Consider the following 18,827-nt stretch of genomic DNA (forward strand, 5'->3'; position numbering starts at 1 on the left):
CCATCATGTGGCCTCTCCTCACCTCTGCCTTGAGAACACCAGGACCAATGCCTACTACTTCTCTGTCCAAGAACATCATGACTGCCCCCAAGACTACCCCTCAAGCTGAGCAGGGAACTGAGAGGCGTGCGCATCAGGACCAGATTTTGCTGGGTCAGTTCCATTGGACATTAGTGTGCACTCCACATTCTTACACCCACCCGCACTGCTCCCCACACTCTCACACACACCCGCACTGCTCTCATGAGACCAGGACATTTATCATTTTCACAAATTAATGTTTTCCTGCAAATGTGTCTTTCTTTTCTTTCTTCTTACAGGGTACTTTCCCCCCACTGTGTGCTATTCCTGTAATGTGTACCTCCATTGGTTGCACACCCTGCCAGCAGTAACCTACACAGTGCGCCTCACATGGCTGCCTCGGATGGTTCCTCCATGGGCAGGGTGTGCTTCATTTGGATCTTTCCATGCAGGGTATAGCATACTCCTACACTCGTGTCAGTTTTCTCGTGAATGCATTTGGCCCTTGTATGGCTCATCTCCCACTGTGTAACCTTCGTAGTGCGCCCAACATGGCTGCCTTATCTGGTAAACTTGTGGATGGGATGAAAAATACATGGACCTGATGGTTTTACTGGAACCCTACTCTGAACCTAAGGACTCTGCAATCTCCCCGTTTTGTGTTCTCTTCTAGGGGTGGACTATACCACCCTGGGTAATCCTACGCAGAGCGCCTAAGATGGCTGCCGCACCTGGTACCTTGTGAGGGTGGAATACACAACCCCTGGAGGTTATTACCCAAAATGCTTACACCAACCCTGCATTATGCTTTCTGTCTTTATTGTCTGTGTGGTTTATCTTTTGATGTAATACTTAAATCTTCTGTATTATGTGCATTGTTTGAGTTCTAGTTGGCGCCGCGGATGGCTGCCTCGGTGCTGCTCTGCCAAGCAGCCTTTGTGTTTAGTCCTACATGTATAATATGTCTGATATGTTGAGTCTATTGTACAGTTGCAATGTGCAGTATCAACTCATACGTGTAATGTGTGTAATGTATGCTATGTTCTTCCCCCTTCGTATGCTATGTATTCCCCCTTCATGTTGCTGCTTGGCGATGCATTGTACCACAAAGAATTCCTAGTGTACGTGAGTACACCTGGCCAATAAAGCTGATTCTGATTCTGATTCTGATTCTGAAGCATATAGAGGGTTGAATTCCACCTCGTTACCACTTCTTGCTTCAGATGATGGCAGGGCAGGTTCAGGCGTTTTTGGTGTTGCTCCAGTCTTCTGTACGTGGTGCCTGTACGCCGAAAGTGTCCCACAATTCTTCTGGCCACCGACAGCATCTCTTGCACGCCCCTGTCGTTTTTTAAATAATTCTGCACCACCAAATTCAAGGTATGTGCAAAACATGGGACGTGCTGGAATTTGCCCAGATTTAATGCACACACAATATTGCTGGCGTTGTCCGATGCCACAAATCCACAGGAGAGTCCAATTGGGGTAAGCCATTCTGCGATGATCTTCCTCAGTTGCCGTAAGAGGTTTTCAGCTGTGTGCGTATTCTGGAAAGCGGTGATACAAAGCGTAGCCTGCCTAGGAAACAGTTGGCGTTTGTGAGATGCTGCTACTGGTGCCGCCGCTGCTGTTCTTGCGGCGGGAGTCAATACATCTACCCAGTGGGCTGTCACAGTCATATAGTCCTGAGTCTGCCCTGCTCCACTTGTCCACATGTCCGTGGTTAAGTGGACATTGGGTACAACTGCATTTTTTAGGACACTGGTGAGTCTTTTTCTGAGGTCTGTGTACATTTTCGGTATCGCCTGCCTAGAGAAATGGAACCTAGATGGTATTTGGTACCGGGGACACTGTACCTCAAACAAGTCTATAGTTGGCTCTGCAGTAATGAGGGATACCGGAACCACGTTTCTCACCGCCCAGGATGCCAAGGCCTCAGTTATCCGCTTTGCAGCAGGATGACTGCTGTGATATTTCATCTTCCTCGCAAAGGACTGTTGGACAGTCAATTGCTTGGTGGAAGTAGTAAAAGTGGTCTTACGACTTCCCCTCTGGGATGACCATCGACTCCCAGCAGCAACAACAGCAGCGCCAGCAGCAGTAGGCGTTACACTCAAGGATGAATCGGAGGAATCCCAGGCAGGAGAGGACTCGTCAGAATTGCCAGTGACATGGCCTTCAGGACTATTGGCATTCCTGGGGAAGGAGGAAATTGACACTGAGGGAGTTGGTGGGGTGGTTTGCGTGAGCTTGGTTACAAAAGGAAGGGATTTACTGGTCAGTGGACTGCTTCCGCTGTCGCCCAAAGTTTTTGAACTTGTCACTGACTTATGATGAATGCGCTGCAGGTGACGTATAAGGGAGGATGTTCCGAGGTGGTTAACATCCTTACCCCTACTTATTACAGCTTGACAAAGGCAACACACGGCTTGACACCTGTTGTCCGCATTTCTGTTGAAATACTTCCACACCGAAGAGCTGATTTTTTTGGTATTTTCACCAGGCATGTCAATGGCCATATTCCTCCCACGGACAACAGGTGTCTCCCCGGGTGCCTGACTTAAACAAACCACCTCACCATCAGAATCCTCCATGTCAATTTCCTCCCCAGCGCCAGCAACACCCATATCCTCCTCATCCTGGTGTACTTCAACACTGACATCTTCAATCTGACTATCAGGAACTGGACTGCGATGCTCCTTCCAGCACTTGCAGGGGGCGTGCAAATGGTGGAAGGCGCATGCTCTTCACGTCCAGTGTTGGGAAGGTCAAGCATCGCAACCGACACAATTGGACTCTCCTTGTGGATTTGTGATTTCGAAGAACGCACAGTTCTTTGCTGTGCTTTTGCCAGCTTAAGTCTTTTCATTTTTCTAGCGAGAGGCTGAGTGCTTCCATCCTCATGTGAAGCTGAACCACTAGCCATGAACATAGGCCAGGGCCTCAGCCGTTCCTTGCCACTCCGTGTGGTAAATGGCATATTGGCAAGTTTACGCTTCTCCTCCGACGATTTTATTTTAGATTTTTGAGTCCTTTTTTTACTGATATTTTGTGTTTTGGATTTTACATGCTCTGTACTATGACATTGGGCATCGGCCTTGGCAGACGACGTTGATGGAATTTCATCGTCTCAGCCATGACTAGTGGCAGCAGCTTCAGCACGAGGTGGAAGTGGAGCTTGATCTTTCCCTATTTTTGGAACCTCAACATTTTTGTTCTCCATATTTTAATAGGCACAACTAAAAGGCACCTCAGGTAAACAATGGAGATGGATACTAGTATACTTATGGATGACGAGTGACTGACGACACAGAGGTAGCTACAGCCGTGGACTACCATACTGCGTCTGCTAGTATAGAGATGATAATGATATAAAAAATATATATATCACTACTGCAGGTATATATAATATAATGACGGACCTGCTGGACACTGTCAGCAGACTCCTAAACTACTAGTATGAAGAAGATAGGATAAAAAACCCCACCACAGGTAGGTATACAATTATGGACGAGCACTGATGACACAGAGGTAGCTACAGCCGTGGACTACCGTACTGCGTCTGCTAGTTTAGAGATGATAATGATATAAAATATATATATATATCACTACTGCAGGTATATATAATATAATGACGGACCTGCTGGACACTGTCAGCAGACTCCTACTACTAGTATGAAGAAGATAGAAAAAAAAACCCACCACAGGTAGGTATACAATTATGGACGAGCACTGACGACACAGAGGTAGCTACAGCCGTGAACTACCGTACTGCGTCTGCTAGTATAGAGATGATAATGATATAAAAAATATATATATATCACTACTGCAGGTATATATAATATAATGACGGACCTGCTGGACACTGTCAGCAGACTCCTAAACTACTAGTATGAAGAAGATAGAAAAAAAAACCCACCACAGGTAGGTATACAATTATGGACGAGCACTGACGACACAGAGGTAGCTACAGCCGTGGACTACCGTACTGCGTCTGCTAGTATAGAGATGATAATGATATAAAAAATATATATATATCACTACTGCAGGTATATATAATATAATGACGGACCTGCTGGACACTGTCAGCAGACTCCTATACTACTAGTATGAAGAAGATAGAAAATAAAACCCCACCACAGGTAGGTATACAATTATGGACGAGCACTGACGACACAGAGGTAGCCACAGCCGTGGACTACCGTACTGCGTCTGCTAATATAGAGATGATAAAGATGATAGAGATGAACAAAAAAAATATAACACTACTGCAGGTAAATATTTATATAATATAATGAATGACGGACCTGCTGGACACTGTCAGCAGAATGCGTTTATAGAATAAAAAAAAAAAAAACACCACAGGAGTGTTTAACTTTTTCAGGCAGACAATATACTGGTGGTCACTGGTCAGTCACACTGGCAGCAAAAGTGTGCACTGTACTCCTGCTATAACTGCACCCCAGTCTCCCCCACAATTCAGCTGTGTGAGCAGTGAGCACTCAGCACAGTCAGATATACATAGATGATATTATCATGCAGCACACTGAGGCTGAGCACAGATATGGTATGTGACTGTGTATCGTTTTTTTTCAGGCAGAGAACGGATTATATTAAATAATAAATAAAACTGGTGGTGGTCACTAGTAACTATCAGCAAAACTCTGCACTCTGAGTACTCCTAATGCTCCCCAAAATTACTAAGTTAGTAGTAAATCAACTCAAGTGTCTCTATCTATTCTAACGGAGAGGACGCCAGCCACGTCCTCTCCCTATCAATCTCAATGCACGTGTGAAAATGGCGGCGACGCGCGGCTCCTTATATAGAATCCGAGTCTCGCTATAGAATCCGAGCCTCGCGAGAATCCGACAGCGGGATGATGACGTTCGGGCGCGCTCGGGTTAACCGAGCAAGGCGGGAAGATCCGAGTCTGCCTCGGACCCGTGTAAAAAGGCTGAAGTTCGGGGGGGTTCGGATTCCGAGGAACCGAACCCGCTCATCTCTAATTAATACACCTGTGCATCTGCTGGGTTACCTGCAAAACATGCACTATGTGGGGTCCTGAGGACCGAGTTTGAGAACCTATGCAGTAGTTGAGTCGTGAGATGACCATAACATAAGAATATGAGCTACGGACACAGCACCCTGAAAAGGACGGAGCATGCCTGGATGTATACTGGGAGGATACAGCACAACATATAAAAAAAAAGATGTCTTTTATTTTGGGTGGACTGACAGAACACCCCTAGATGGATGGAGCAGCTGCAGTCCCTGGATGTATACTGGGATGATACAGCACAAAATATTAATGTATATCAAAATATATATAATTTTTTATATCACACATTGCGGTTACAGTGTCACACAAATGAGTCAGAAATATGTATTATAATTTTTTATATCACACACCGGCAGTTACAGCAGTTTAGCTTCACCAACAGCATCGCACAATACATGTATAAGTCAGAAATGGTAGTCGAACACTGCGTTTGACCTTCACCAACAGCGTCACACAATACGTGTATGAGTAGGAAATAATATACTGCGGTCTGACCAGCAGTGTCACAGTACTTATGGAAAAAAATTGTATAGTACACTGTGGTATAGCACAAATAAAAAAAATCTATATATTTTTTATCATTATAATTTTAGGCTTTTTGTTTTTTCTTTTATACATTTTACACTGTGGGGAGCCCCTGGATGGATGGAGAGATCACCCCTTTCAGATACAGCAGACAGAGTACCCCTTTTTCAGATAGAGCAGGCAGAGAGAGCACCCCTTTTTCAGATTCAGCAGACAGAGCACTCCCTTAGTTCCTTCAGATACAGCAGACAGAGAGAGCACCCCTTTCCGATACAGCAGATAGAGCGGGATCTGGTCTGAAGATCGACACTGTTTAGGTCAACAATGTTTAGGTCGACCACTATAGGTCTACAGTCACTAGGTCGACAGCGTTTGAAGGTCGACAGGGTTTCTAGGTCGACATGTGCTAGGTCGACAGGTCAAAAGGTCGACATGAGTTTTTCACATTTTTTTCTTTTTTTGAACTTTTTCATACTTAACGATCCACGTGGACTATGATTGGAACGGTAATCTGTGCCGAGTGAAGCAGCAGCGGAGCGAGGCACCTTGCCCGAAGCATGGCGAGCGAACACGGTGCACTAATTGGGGTTTCTGGTCACTCTACGAAGAAAAAGACACCAAAAAACAAAAAAAAACTCATGTCGACCCTTTGACCTGTCGACCTAGCACATGTCGACCTAGAAGCCTGTCGACCTAGTGACTGTCGACCTATAGTGGTCGACCTAAACATTGTCAACCTAGGCACTGTCGATCTAATGATCCACACCCGATAGAGCACCCCTTTCAGATACAGCAGACAGAGAGAGCACCTCTATCACATACAGCAGATAGGGCACCCCTTTCAGATACAGCAGACAGAGAAAGCAGCCTTTTCCAATACAGCAGAGAGAGCACCTCTTTCAGATACAGCAGACAGGGCACCCCTTTCAGATACAGCAGACAGAGAGAGCAGCCTTTTCCAATACAGCAGATAGAGCACCTCTTTCAGATACAGCAGACAGAGAGAGCACCTCTTTCAGATACAGCAGACAGAGAGAGCACCTCTATCAGATACAGCAGATAGGGCACCCCTTTCAGATACAGCAGACAGAGAAAGCAGCCTATTCCAATACAGCAGATAGAGCACCTCTTTCAGATACAGCAGACAGAGAGAGCACCTCTATCAGATACAGCAGATAGGGCACCCTTTTCAGATACAGCAGACAGAGAGAGCACCTCTTTCAGATACAGCAGACAGAGAGAGCACCTCTATCAGATACAGCAGATAGGGCACCCCTTTCAGATACAGCAGACAGAGAAAGCAGCCTTTTACAATACAGCAGATAGAGCACCTCTTTCAGATACAGCAGACAGAGAGAGCACCTCTTTCAGATACAGCAGACAGAGAAAGCAGCCTTTTCCAATACAGCAGATAGAGCACCCCTTTCAGATACAGCAGACAGAGAGAGCACCTCTATAAGATACAGCAGATAGGGCACCCCTTTCAGATACAGCAGACAGAGAAAGCAGCCTTTTCCAATACAGCAGATAGAGCACCTCTTTCAGATACAGCAGACAGAGAGAGCACCTCTTTCAGATACAGCAGACAGAGAGAGCACCTCTATCAGATACAGCAGATAGGGCACCCCTTTCAGATACAGCAGACAGAGAAAGCAGCCTATTCCAATACAGCAGATAGAGCACCTCTTTCAGATACAGCAGACAGAGAGAGCACCTCTTTCAGATACAGCAGACAGAGAAAGCAGCCTTTTCCAATACAGCAGATAGAGCACCCCTTTCAGATACAGCAGACAGAGAGAGCACCTCTATCAGATACAGCAGATAGGGCACCCTTTTCAGATACAGCAGACAGAGAGAGCACCTCTATCAGATATAGCAGATAGGGCACCCTTTTCAGATACAGCAGACAGAGAGAGCACCTCTATCAGATACAGCAGATAGGGCACCCTTTTCAGATACAGCAGACAGAGAGAGCACCTCTTTCAGATACAGCAGACAGAGCACCTCTATCAGATACAGCAGACAGGGCACCCCTTTCAGCTACAGCAGACAGAGAAAGCAGCCTTTTCCAATACAGCAGATAGAGCACCTCTTTCAGATACAGCAGACAGAGAGAGCACCTCTTTCAGATACAGCAGACAGAGAGAGCACCCCTTTCAGATACAGCAGACAGAGCACCCGCCCCACGCCAGACAACACAGTTCTGAGATGGTCACTTCCAGCCAGTACACTCTGCACAGCCGGAGAGAAGAGGGTGCCGATGCACGGGGATTTATAATTTTATATAGAATCTAAAACCCATGAGAATCTGACAGCAGGAAGATGATGTTTGAACTCACTTTGGGATCTGAGTTAGGCGGGAAATCCCGAGCTGGACAGCTCGGATCTCAATGTTCCAGTGGTTTTAGTTCCCCAAGAACCGAACCCGCTCATCTCTAGCTAGCACTAATACAATGTATGTGTGTGTATGCTGGCATTAATATATTGTGTCCCTATGTGTGTGTGAGCATAAAGTACCAAATGCCCAATCTCAAATTTTGGGACATTTGTTAAATTAATGAGTGGGTGGGTGATTTTAAAATAATGTGTTTGTGTGATCAGATTATTATACTGTAGGTGTAATAGTATTATTATTATTATTATTATTATATGTGTGTGAGAGTATTAATTAGAGATGACTGGTTCTTTTTCCAGAAACCTTTGAGGATCCAAGAGAGTCGGAAAGCCACTTTGGGTTTCTCCGCCAGGCTTGGATTCCAAATTGAGGCAACACATCATAGGCGTTTCTGCCATGGGTGCAATATGTGCGGTGCACACAGGCCCCTGGGTCCAGGAGGGCCCACACTGCACACACTGCAGGAATGTTGTTTTATACTTACCTTTCTGGAGTCCCACGATGTACGCTGCTGCCATGGCAAATATCACTTCCGAAATGGCTGCCACGCATGCACAGTAGGAAATCTTTCTGCGGACCATGGCAGGTGCCATGTTTCTGGATACCTGCACATGCACAATATACTCCAGCACAATTTTGGAGCCTACAGCACTGCATAGTGGAGGGGGCCCACCCGGAGTCTGCACACAGGCCTCCTCTCTTGATACGCCCCTGCAACATATCATCATCCCAGCATCAGATCTCATGAATTTTGGATTCTATATAAGTCTCTGCAGTGAAGATTTGGGTGCTACTTCACTCAGGAGATCTGTGGCCTGTCAGTGTATTTGCTGAGCTGATCCATCTGTCCAATGCTGAGCTGACCTATCTCTGCCAACTGCAGTGTTAAGCTGAACCCTATATGTCCACACCAATGCTGAGCTGAACTACAGTATTTGTCCATTCCAGCCACTTCAAGCTCCTTTTTGTTAATTTTGGCCAAGCTACTGTAAAAACAGTACAGGCAGTTAACAAATCATTGTTTTTTTTTATTTTTTATAGTGCAGAAACTTGGAAGTTATAGCTACAGTATTAACTAAGTGCTTCTTTGCAACCTTAAGTGCCATACTGGTGCTGAGCATTAACCTTGTGGCAGCTTCACACTGGTTTTGTGTTTTTTTTGTCAATGCATGCAGTGCAGCCCAGAGCTCCATATAGCGCAGCATTACACGTTGGAGCATAGCACAGTGGTGTTTTTTTTTTTTATCACTGACTGCAGTGCAGCCAAAGTTAATAGAAAAATATAATACAGGGACAGCATTAACACACTGGTGACCCAAAATTTTTTTTGAAACTTGTGTGTGCTGTAGATGCTGTGCCCCAATGCATTCACATAAATATAAACACTGTAACTCCTCAGTGTGAGTTGTCTTTTGTGAAAAGAAGTTGAAAGAAATGTTGTTGGTTTTACAAGTGGTGTGAGCTGTAGGTGCTGTACCTCACTGAATTCACATAAATATAAGCACTGTGACTCCACAGTGTGAGTTGTCATTTGCAAAAAAAAAAAAATTCAAATGTCAACTTGTGTGTGTTATACTGTAGGTGCCATACCACACTGTTTTCACATAAATATAGGGACTATGGCCCTCATTCCGAGTTGTTCGCTCAGTAATTTTCTTCGCATCGCAGCAATTTTTCGCTAATTGCGCATGCGCAATGTTCGCACTGCGACTGCGCCAAGTAAATTTGCTAAGAAGTTTGGTATTTTACTCACGGCATTACGAGGTTTTTTCTTCGTTCTGGTGATCGTAGTGTGATTGACAGGAAGTGGGTGTTTCTGGGCGGAAACTGGCCATTTTATGGGAGTGTGTGAAAAAACGCTGCCGTTTCTGGGAAAAACGCGGGAGTGGCTGGAGAAACGGGGGAGTGTCTGGGCGAACGCTGGGTGTGTTTGTGACGTCAAACCAGGAACGAAACTGACTGAACTGATCACAGTGGCAGAGTAAGTGTCGAGCTACTCAGAAACTGCAAAGAAATTTCTAATCGCAATTTTGAGAATCTTTTGTTCGCAATTTTGCTAAGCTAAGATTCACTCCCAGTAGGCAGTGGCTTAGCGTGTCCAATGCTGCTAAAAGCATCTTGCGAGCGATCAACTCAGAATGAGGGCCTTTGACTCCATAGGCAATACCACACTGTGCTCACCTACATTTATAGTGCCTTGCTAAAGTATTTACCTCCGTTTTCATTATTCATGTTTTGTTGCCTCACAACCTGCAATTAAAATGGCTTGTTTGATTTTTTGCATCATTTCATTCACAGAACATGCCAACTTTGAAGATGTTTTTTTTTTATTGTGAAGCAAACAACAAATAGGACAAAATAACAGAAAACTTCAGCATGCATAACTATTCACCCCTCTAAAGTCAGTTCTTTGTAGAGCCACCTTTTGCAGCAATTATGCTGCTAGTTGCTTTTGATAAGTCTCTATGAGCTTGCTACATCTGGGATTTTTGCCCATTCCTCAAGGCAAAACTGTTCCATCTCCTTTATGTTGGATGATTTCCGCTTGTGAAAAGCAATCTCCAAGTCTGACAACAGATTCTCAATTGGATTGAGATCTGGGCTTTGGCTAGGCCATTCCAACACATTTAAATGTTTCCCTTAAACCATTCAAGTGTTGCTTTAGCAGTATGCTTTGGGTCATTGTCCTGCTGGAAGGTGAACCTCTGTCCCAGTCTCAAATCTCAGGCAAACTGAAACAGGTTTTGCTCAAGAATATCCCTGTATTTAGAACCATCCATCATTCCGTCGACTCAAACAGTTTACCAGACCCTGCTGCTGAAAAACATCCCTCCAGCATGATGCTGCCACCACCATGTTTCACTGTGGGGGTGGTGTTCTTGGGGTGATGGGATGTATTGGATTTGTGCCAGACATAGCATTTTCCTTGGTGGCCGAAAAGTTCAATTTTATTCTCACCTGACCAGAGCACCTTCCTCCATACATTTTTGGAGTTGTCTACATGCCTCTTGGCAAACTCAAAACGTGCCTCCTTATTTTTAACACTAAGTAATGGCTTTTTTATGGCCACTCTTCCATAAAGCCCAGCTCTATGGAGTGTACGGATTATTGTGGTCACATGCGCAGATACACCAGTCTCTGCTGTGGAACTCTTCAGCTCCTTCAGGGTTACCTTTGGTCTCTGTGCTTCCTCTCTGAATAATGCTCTCCTTGCCCGGTCTGTGAGTTTTGGTGGCCGGCCCTCTCTTGGAAGGTTTGTTGTGATACCATGTTCTTTCCATTTGAGGATGATGGGTTTGAGGGTGCTCCAGGGGGTTCATTAAAGATTTATATTTTTTTTTATAACCGAACCCTGACTTGTTCTTCTCAACAACTTTGTCCCTGACTTGTTTGGAGAACTCCTTGGTCTTCAAGTTGTGATCCTCTTGCTTAGTGGTGTTGCAGTCTCTGGGACCTTTCAGAAAAAGTGTATTTATACCGACAGATCATGTGACACTTAGATTGCACACAGGTGGGTTTCATTTCACTAATTATGTGACTTCTGAAGGTAATTGGTTGCACCAGAACTTTTGAGGGGCTTCATAGCAAAGGGGTTGAATACATATGCACATGCCAATTTTCAATTTTTTTTATGTATAAAAATTATTTTTCTTATTAAGTTTTCTCATTTCTCTTCACAAACTTAGACTATTTCGTGCAGATCCATCACATAAAATTCAGATAAAAAAAATTTCATTACAGGTTGTAATGTAACAAAATAGGTAAAAAGCAAAGGGGGTGAATACTTTAGCAAAGCACTGTAAGTACTGTGACTCTGCAGGTCATACCAAACTGCATTCACATACATAAAAGCATTGTGAGTTATAATTTGCTAAAAAAGTAAATCTAAGTGTTTTTATTGTACAACTTGTGTGTTCAATAAAGCCAGTAGATGCCATGCCACTGCATTAACAAAATATAAACACTGAGTTGAAATGGATCATGATCAGTCAATAGAAAAGCATGAGCAGCAACTAAGTACTAGTGATGTAGCTGCTGAAAGTTATGATAGTACTACCACATCTAGTTAAAGGTTGTCCAGGAGGCAGAATGTTTAGGAAAGGGCACCTGAAATCAAAATCTTTCACAATGTTAAAAAAGGAGTAGAGGTGTCACATTAAAAACTGACAAATCTGGGGGGCGTGGCCTCGTAGCCGTACTGTGTAGACGTGTAGGCTGAGAGCTCCTGGTAACATCCAGATTTTGCCCCTTTCTTTGCACACAAAATGCCTCCTAGTGCCCATTACTGTGTAGCCCAAGCGTCCATGTACCTTCTTTTTCTGGGGGCAGAGAACGCGGAGCCGGAGGTGGGTATTGTACCCTACTTGCAGGTTTTGGTCTTCCCCCGTCTACAGCTGGGATTTCAATTCCAGAGGAAAAGCAGACTGGAGGGAGGATCTCTGCAGCACTGAGTGCCCTACTACTTCCTGGTTAGATCCCCTGTGATGGACTGCCATCCCTTCCCTGCCATGGTGAGGATGCAGCATGCCTGCACGAAGGACCTGCACCTGTGAGAGAACTGATCTGGTGCACACGCAGGACGAAGTGAGATATTCTCTGCCCAATCGCAGCATCCTGGATTCTGGCAGCCTGAGCGCACTCTAATTACTGAGCCTTGACCTACCCGCCCCCAGGAGATATATAGAGCACCGTTAAGCCTGCTGGGCTCACTAGAACAGCCTGGGGTGTGCCGCTCCCTCCCATGACTTGTGGCCTGCGTTGTAGAGGGAAGCCGGGGACTAAAGTTTAGAGGTCCTGGTTGTCACAATGATATAGGTGGCCCCTGAGCCCACAGAACCAGCTGCTGCTGCCCGTTTCCTAGTGCGGTAAGGAGACATGGTCTGAGCCTGTGGAGGGCATTTATACTTTAGAGGGGTACACAGATGGTGTATGTAAAGCTTGTACACCCCTATTTTTTACACATTTATATACCTCTGGTGCTTTACAGACAACCTGGATAAATCTACTACTTATACTTCAGCTTTTTGAGTTTATCAACATCTTTAAGGAGACTGCTTACTTTTTCATTATATCCTATTTGGGTTGGCATAAAGGTACTGCTCTCATCATTACCCACAGAACTCCACTGTCATAATATTTCCTTTACTGGAGCTCCATCTGGTGACCGTATGTCGGTATTACCACAGCAGTGACAATTTTCTGGCTTTATGTGTTAACTGGTACTTCCGTTCTTGCCCTCCTCGCACATATATACATCCCCCAGTGTGACAACATACCGACTCTTCACTACATATATGATGCTGTATGTGGTGCCTGCCAAATCATGAATATTGACTTTTTCTAATGGGGGGAAAGTGTTTAGTGTCACCTCTCTTACCAACATGCAAATTTCTTCTTTCTATTGAACACGTGTAAGTGTCCTTTTTAAATGACCTTTTGATGAAATGACATGCAAATAAAACTCCTCTGGCCACTCTAGTCAAGTCTAACTCCTCTGCTGCTTTCCAGAATCTCTTTGGAGTCCTTGCAATCGCTGAAAGTGTTCAAATGGCGTCTACTCCACCGGCACTGGTGTCTGATGACTCAGAGAGTTCTCAAATTATGGAGACCCAGTCCCCCTCCCCACGACAGCGCCCTCATGCAGGGAGTTCCGAGATCTCTGAAATACTAAACCACCTACGCTCCCTTCCTACCAGGAAGGATCTGCAACAAGACTTGCAGTCACTCGAACAGAGGATTCAGGAAGCGGTCAAGATCCGTCTGGACTCTATTCAATCAGATTTAACTCATATTGGCAATCAGGTGGTCACACTTGAGGATTACAATGATCTGATGGATTCCAAACTAAGCTGGAGAGATGCAGATGCATACTCTTAGCACTAATGACACTGATAGTAAAAATAATTAAAATAAACCCTCACAATTAACATGGAGTATAATTGAAGTTCTTAGCACAAATTTGTGCAAATATGCGGGCCAATGTACCGCAACCAGGTGACTTCACATGGGTCCCTAACATCCCTAATACTATCACATTTTCTAATTTTTTTCAGGACTTACCTCTAAATAGGGCCTTATCAATGTGTGATCTAAAATGCAGGAACCTAGTTAATTAAAACACCTGAGGGTGAATGGGAGGAGTGCCAATACCAAAGGAAGGAAGCCTTGCCTTCCAGTGTACAATATATACACAAATATAGTGGAAAAAGGGGGGAACCTGGACTGCACATCCTATTACTAGAGATATCAAGAGGTGCTATTATGCTGAGGCTTCTAATACTGTGCTGGAGGAAGAGAGATGCAGATGCACACTCTTAGCACTAAGAACACTGATAGTAAAAATAATTTATATAAACCCTCACAATTAACATTGAGTAAAATCTTAGCATTCATTTGCGCAAAGATGCGGGCCCATGTACCGCACCCAGGTGACTTCTTTACATTCTAATACACCCAGGTGACTTCTAACATTCCTAATACTATCACATTCTATAAATTTATTCAGGACTTACCACTAAGGATTCCAAACTAAGTAAGGTTGATAAAGTGATCAATCAACACTCTCACTTACTCCTTGATATAGACACATTAGATGACATGGATGAAAGAGGATGTTGGAATAACTTGAGAGCTCAGTAAGGGGTATTCCTGAAGATGTTTCGCAGGATGGGATAGTTGACGTCCTTACAAAAATCTTCAATGAGCTTCTAGAGTCGGACCCCAATGAGGAAATCAAGTTTGAGAGAGCCCACAGGGCCTTACGTGCCAAAGGTTTACCCTTGGAGCGTCCCAGGGACATTATTTGCCATCTACATTACTTTGCAGTTAAGGAGAAAACACTGCAACTAGCACGTCAAGCTAGGGAAATAGACTCTAACGGCCACTCCGTCCAAATATTCCAGGATCTCTCCTGGCATACACTGCAACAAAGACGTTCACGTCATCCGCTTATGGAGGAACTCCACAAGAAGAACTTGAAATTTCATTGGGGGTATCCCCTCAGTATCCAAGTAAATCATGCTGGGACTACCCATATGGCACAAAAGCCAGAGGATGTCCAAAAGTTTTGTTCTTCTTTAGGTTTACCATCAGTGACAGTACCAAATTGAATGGAACTCCCTTTGCTGCCAACCATGCCTCAACCCAGGAGGGAAAGATGGCAGACACCACGTACTTCTAGGAGACGGAGACGCAGTACCTGGGCCAACTGGAGATGCCGTGGTGCCTTGATGAATATTGTACATATCTGTTTGTTTTGTTTCCAGTTTAGTGGCTTACCCCTCTGGATGGGGGCTAACTTACTCTGTCTCCTTTTTCCATACGGAAGTCAGAGCGGTCGACCTCACACTTAAAGGGGGTATTTATCATCATAAGGTGGCTATCTCTTAATTTATATATATATATAGATATGTTGTATTCTAAATATTTTTATGGTTTAGCTACTTTTTTCCCCTCCTTCCATCTTATCTCAACAATTTCTCCTTAATAGTGTTATCTGTGTTTCGTCACTTAGCCTAAGCATCGTTATTGTTTATATGCCATTTACCATATACATATTATACTATTGATATTTAAAGTGTTTGTATGCCTCTCTTCCTCGCTTCTTGCTTCTTTATATTGTTAGTGTCACGATCCGGGTATCTGGACGCCATTTCTTACCCATCAGATGCCTCCTAAGGCTGGCTCAGCGCTCCAGGACCGGATCCCATCTGTTATCCTGATGTGTACATTCCTGTATCCTCTCCTGTCACTCTGGGACGCTGTCACAGTAAACGCCATATTACACCTGGCATGGCGTCTCCCGCGGCCTCCGCCGCCGTCCCTGAACTTCTGCATGCAGAGTGTCTGAGTGGCGATTACGTCAGCCGCGGCCTCCGCTGTGTCCGCATGGTTGGATGTGCATCTGTCAGCCTGGCGCCTCCTGTCTCCGGTGGCCGGCGCCGCCATTACTGTTTTCATTGCCACATGGATTACAAACCAAACTTCCCTCCAAGTGTCTGCATGGGCGCAGCCATCTTGGATTCTGTCAGCTGATCATTTCCACCAATCTGTTCTCAGTATTGATAATCTGCATAATTGCCTAGCCAATCCCTTCCTTGCTGCAGGTATAAATACACTGTGCCTGAGCAAGGAAGGCGTCAGTGCTTTGGTTGTCAAACCTACTTCCTGTTTGTCTCTCTCTCTCCTGTGATTGTCTTCCAGGTTCCAGCTCCTGTCTCAAGACTTCCACCATAGAGACCCGCACCAGCATTCCACCTGCGGTGTAGCCTGACTCTCCAATCCATTGTGGATTCATCTGTTTCCAGCTACAACATTACCTGCTTCCAGCTCAGCTTCCAGCAGAGTACAGCTTCCCTTAAAGGGCCGGTGTCCTTTCTACACTTTACCACTCTCCACCGGTATTATTATTTCTCCGCTCTCAAGTTCTACATTTCAGTTCATATTTCATCGCTCCCAAGTTCATTTATTATTTAACTGGTTCCAGCCAGTATTCACTCCGTGCGAACAACAGTCTGGTTCCAGCCAGTATCCACAGCAGCTGTTTTATCTTCAGCAACCCAGCTTTTCCTGGAACACCAGCTGGCACAATCCTGGGTTATCTCCATTGCTACAGTCGGGCCTGGTAAGGACTTTCCATCTAGAAGATCATAAGAACTATCTCACACTACCAGTGCCCTGTGGCTCCTGCCATCCTGTAGTACCCAGGAACTGTATTTATTCTTTGCTGACTTTTACGTTTTCTTTTACTGCTGCTGTGTTGCGGAGTTGTCATAATAAACATCATTGACTTTTATCCAAGTTGTCATGGTCACGCCTTCGGGCAGTTATTATTCATGTTACTTACATGTCCAGGGGTCTGATACAACCTCCCAGGTTCCGGTACATCTCAGCCCCTACAACTGAGGCTGCCTCCCGTCAGCTCAGGCCCTCAGTTGTGACAGTAAGCACTGACCTAATGAATCCAGCCGGAGACCAGGATCAAGCGGCCAGGCCGATGCAAGAACTGGCAGCCCGACTAGAACATCAGGAGGCTGCATAGGGCCACATCATCCGCTGTCTCCAGGATCTCTCTACTCGGCTGGATGGGATTCAGACAACTCTCCGTGGATCAGGCGCGTCTGGTGCGTCAACCACAGTGACTCCAGCTATAACCCCACCCACCTTACCCATTTCTGCTCCACGTCTTCATCTTCCAACGCCAGCAAAATTTGACGGATCTCCAAGATTCTGCAGGGGATTTCTCAACCAGTGTGAGATTCAGTTTGAGCTACAACCTGGCAATTTTCCCAGTGACCGTACAAAAATTGCCTACATTAATTCTCTTCTCAGTGGCTCAGCCCTTGATTGGGCATCACCGTTATGGGAGAGGTCCGACACCCTGCTATCTTCCTACACTGCCTTCGTGTCAACATTCAGGCGCATCTTCGACGAGCCAGGCCGGGTAACCTCAGCTTCGTCCGAGATTCTCCGTTTACGCCAGGGATCACGTACTGTAGGACAATATCTGATACAGTTCCAGATCCTGGCATCCGAACTGGCATGGAACGACGAGGCCCTGTATGCTGCATTCTGGCATGGCTTATCTGAGCGTATTAAAGATGAGTTAGCTACCAGAGACTTACCTTCTAAGTTAGATGAGCTAATCTCACTCTGCACGAAAGTTGATTTACGTTTCAGAGAGAGAGCAACTGAGCGTGGAAGATCATCTGCTCCAAAATCTTCTGCTCCTCCTCCTCGTCAACTGTCACCATCTAAAGATGAGCCCATGCAACTTGGCCGTTCCCGTTTAACTCCTGCTGAGCGCCGAAGACGTCTCTCCGAGTTTCTCTGTCTCTATTGTGCAGCTCCGTCTCACACCATTAATGCCTGTCCCAAACGTCCGGGAAACTCCAAATCCTAGCTCGCCAAGGAGAGGGCCGGCTAGGAGTAATGATCTCCTCTCCATCTCCTCAAGATTGTAATCTCCCAGTCTCGCTTCAAGTTGCTCAACGTTATCGGAACGTCATTGCCCTCCTTGATTCCGGAGCAGCTGGGAACTTTATTACCGAAGCCTATGTTAAACGGTGGTCCCTACCCACCGAGAGACTTCCTTCGTCCATTTCTTTAACTGCCGTGGATGGCAGCAAAATGTTTGATGCAGTTATTTCTTTAAGGACTCTACCAGTTCGTCTGAGAGTGGGAGTACTTCATTCCGAACTTATTTCTTTTTTAGTGATTCCAAGAGCCACACATCCTGTGGTCCTGGGCCTTCCATGGCTCCGTCTTCACAATCCTACAATTGATTGGACGACTACGCAAATCCTGGCATGGGGTTCCTCCTGTGCTGAGACATGTTTGTTTAAAGTATTGCCTGTCTGTTCTTCCTCCCCCAGGTCGTCTGATGTTCCACCTCCTCCATATCAAGATTTCACGGATGTGTTCAGTAAAGCTTCTGCTGATATCCTTCCTCCTCATAGAGAATGGGACTGTCCGATTGATCTCATTCCAGGGAAGGTTCCACCTCGAGGCCGAACTTATCCGTTGTCTCTGCCTGAGACGCATTCTATGGAGGAATATATTAAAGAGAACCTAGCAAAGGGGTTCATTCGACCTTCTTCTTCTCCAGCCGGCGCAGGCTTCTTTTTTGTAAAAAAGAAAGATGGTGGTCTGCGGCCGTGCATCGACTACAGAGGTTTGAACGACATTACCATCAAGAACCGTTATCCTTTACCCCTGATTACTGAGCTCTTTGACAGAGTTAGCGGAGCTACCATCTTTACAAAGCTGGACTTGCGAGGTGCATACAATCTCATCCGGATCCGTGAGGGTGACGAGTGGAAGACCGC

This window comes from Pseudophryne corroboree, chromosome 2, assembly GCF_028390025.1.
Source record: "Pseudophryne corroboree isolate aPseCor3 chromosome 2, aPseCor3.hap2, whole genome shotgun sequence".
NCBI lineage: Eukaryota > Metazoa > Chordata > Amphibia > Anura > Myobatrachidae > Pseudophryne > Pseudophryne corroboree.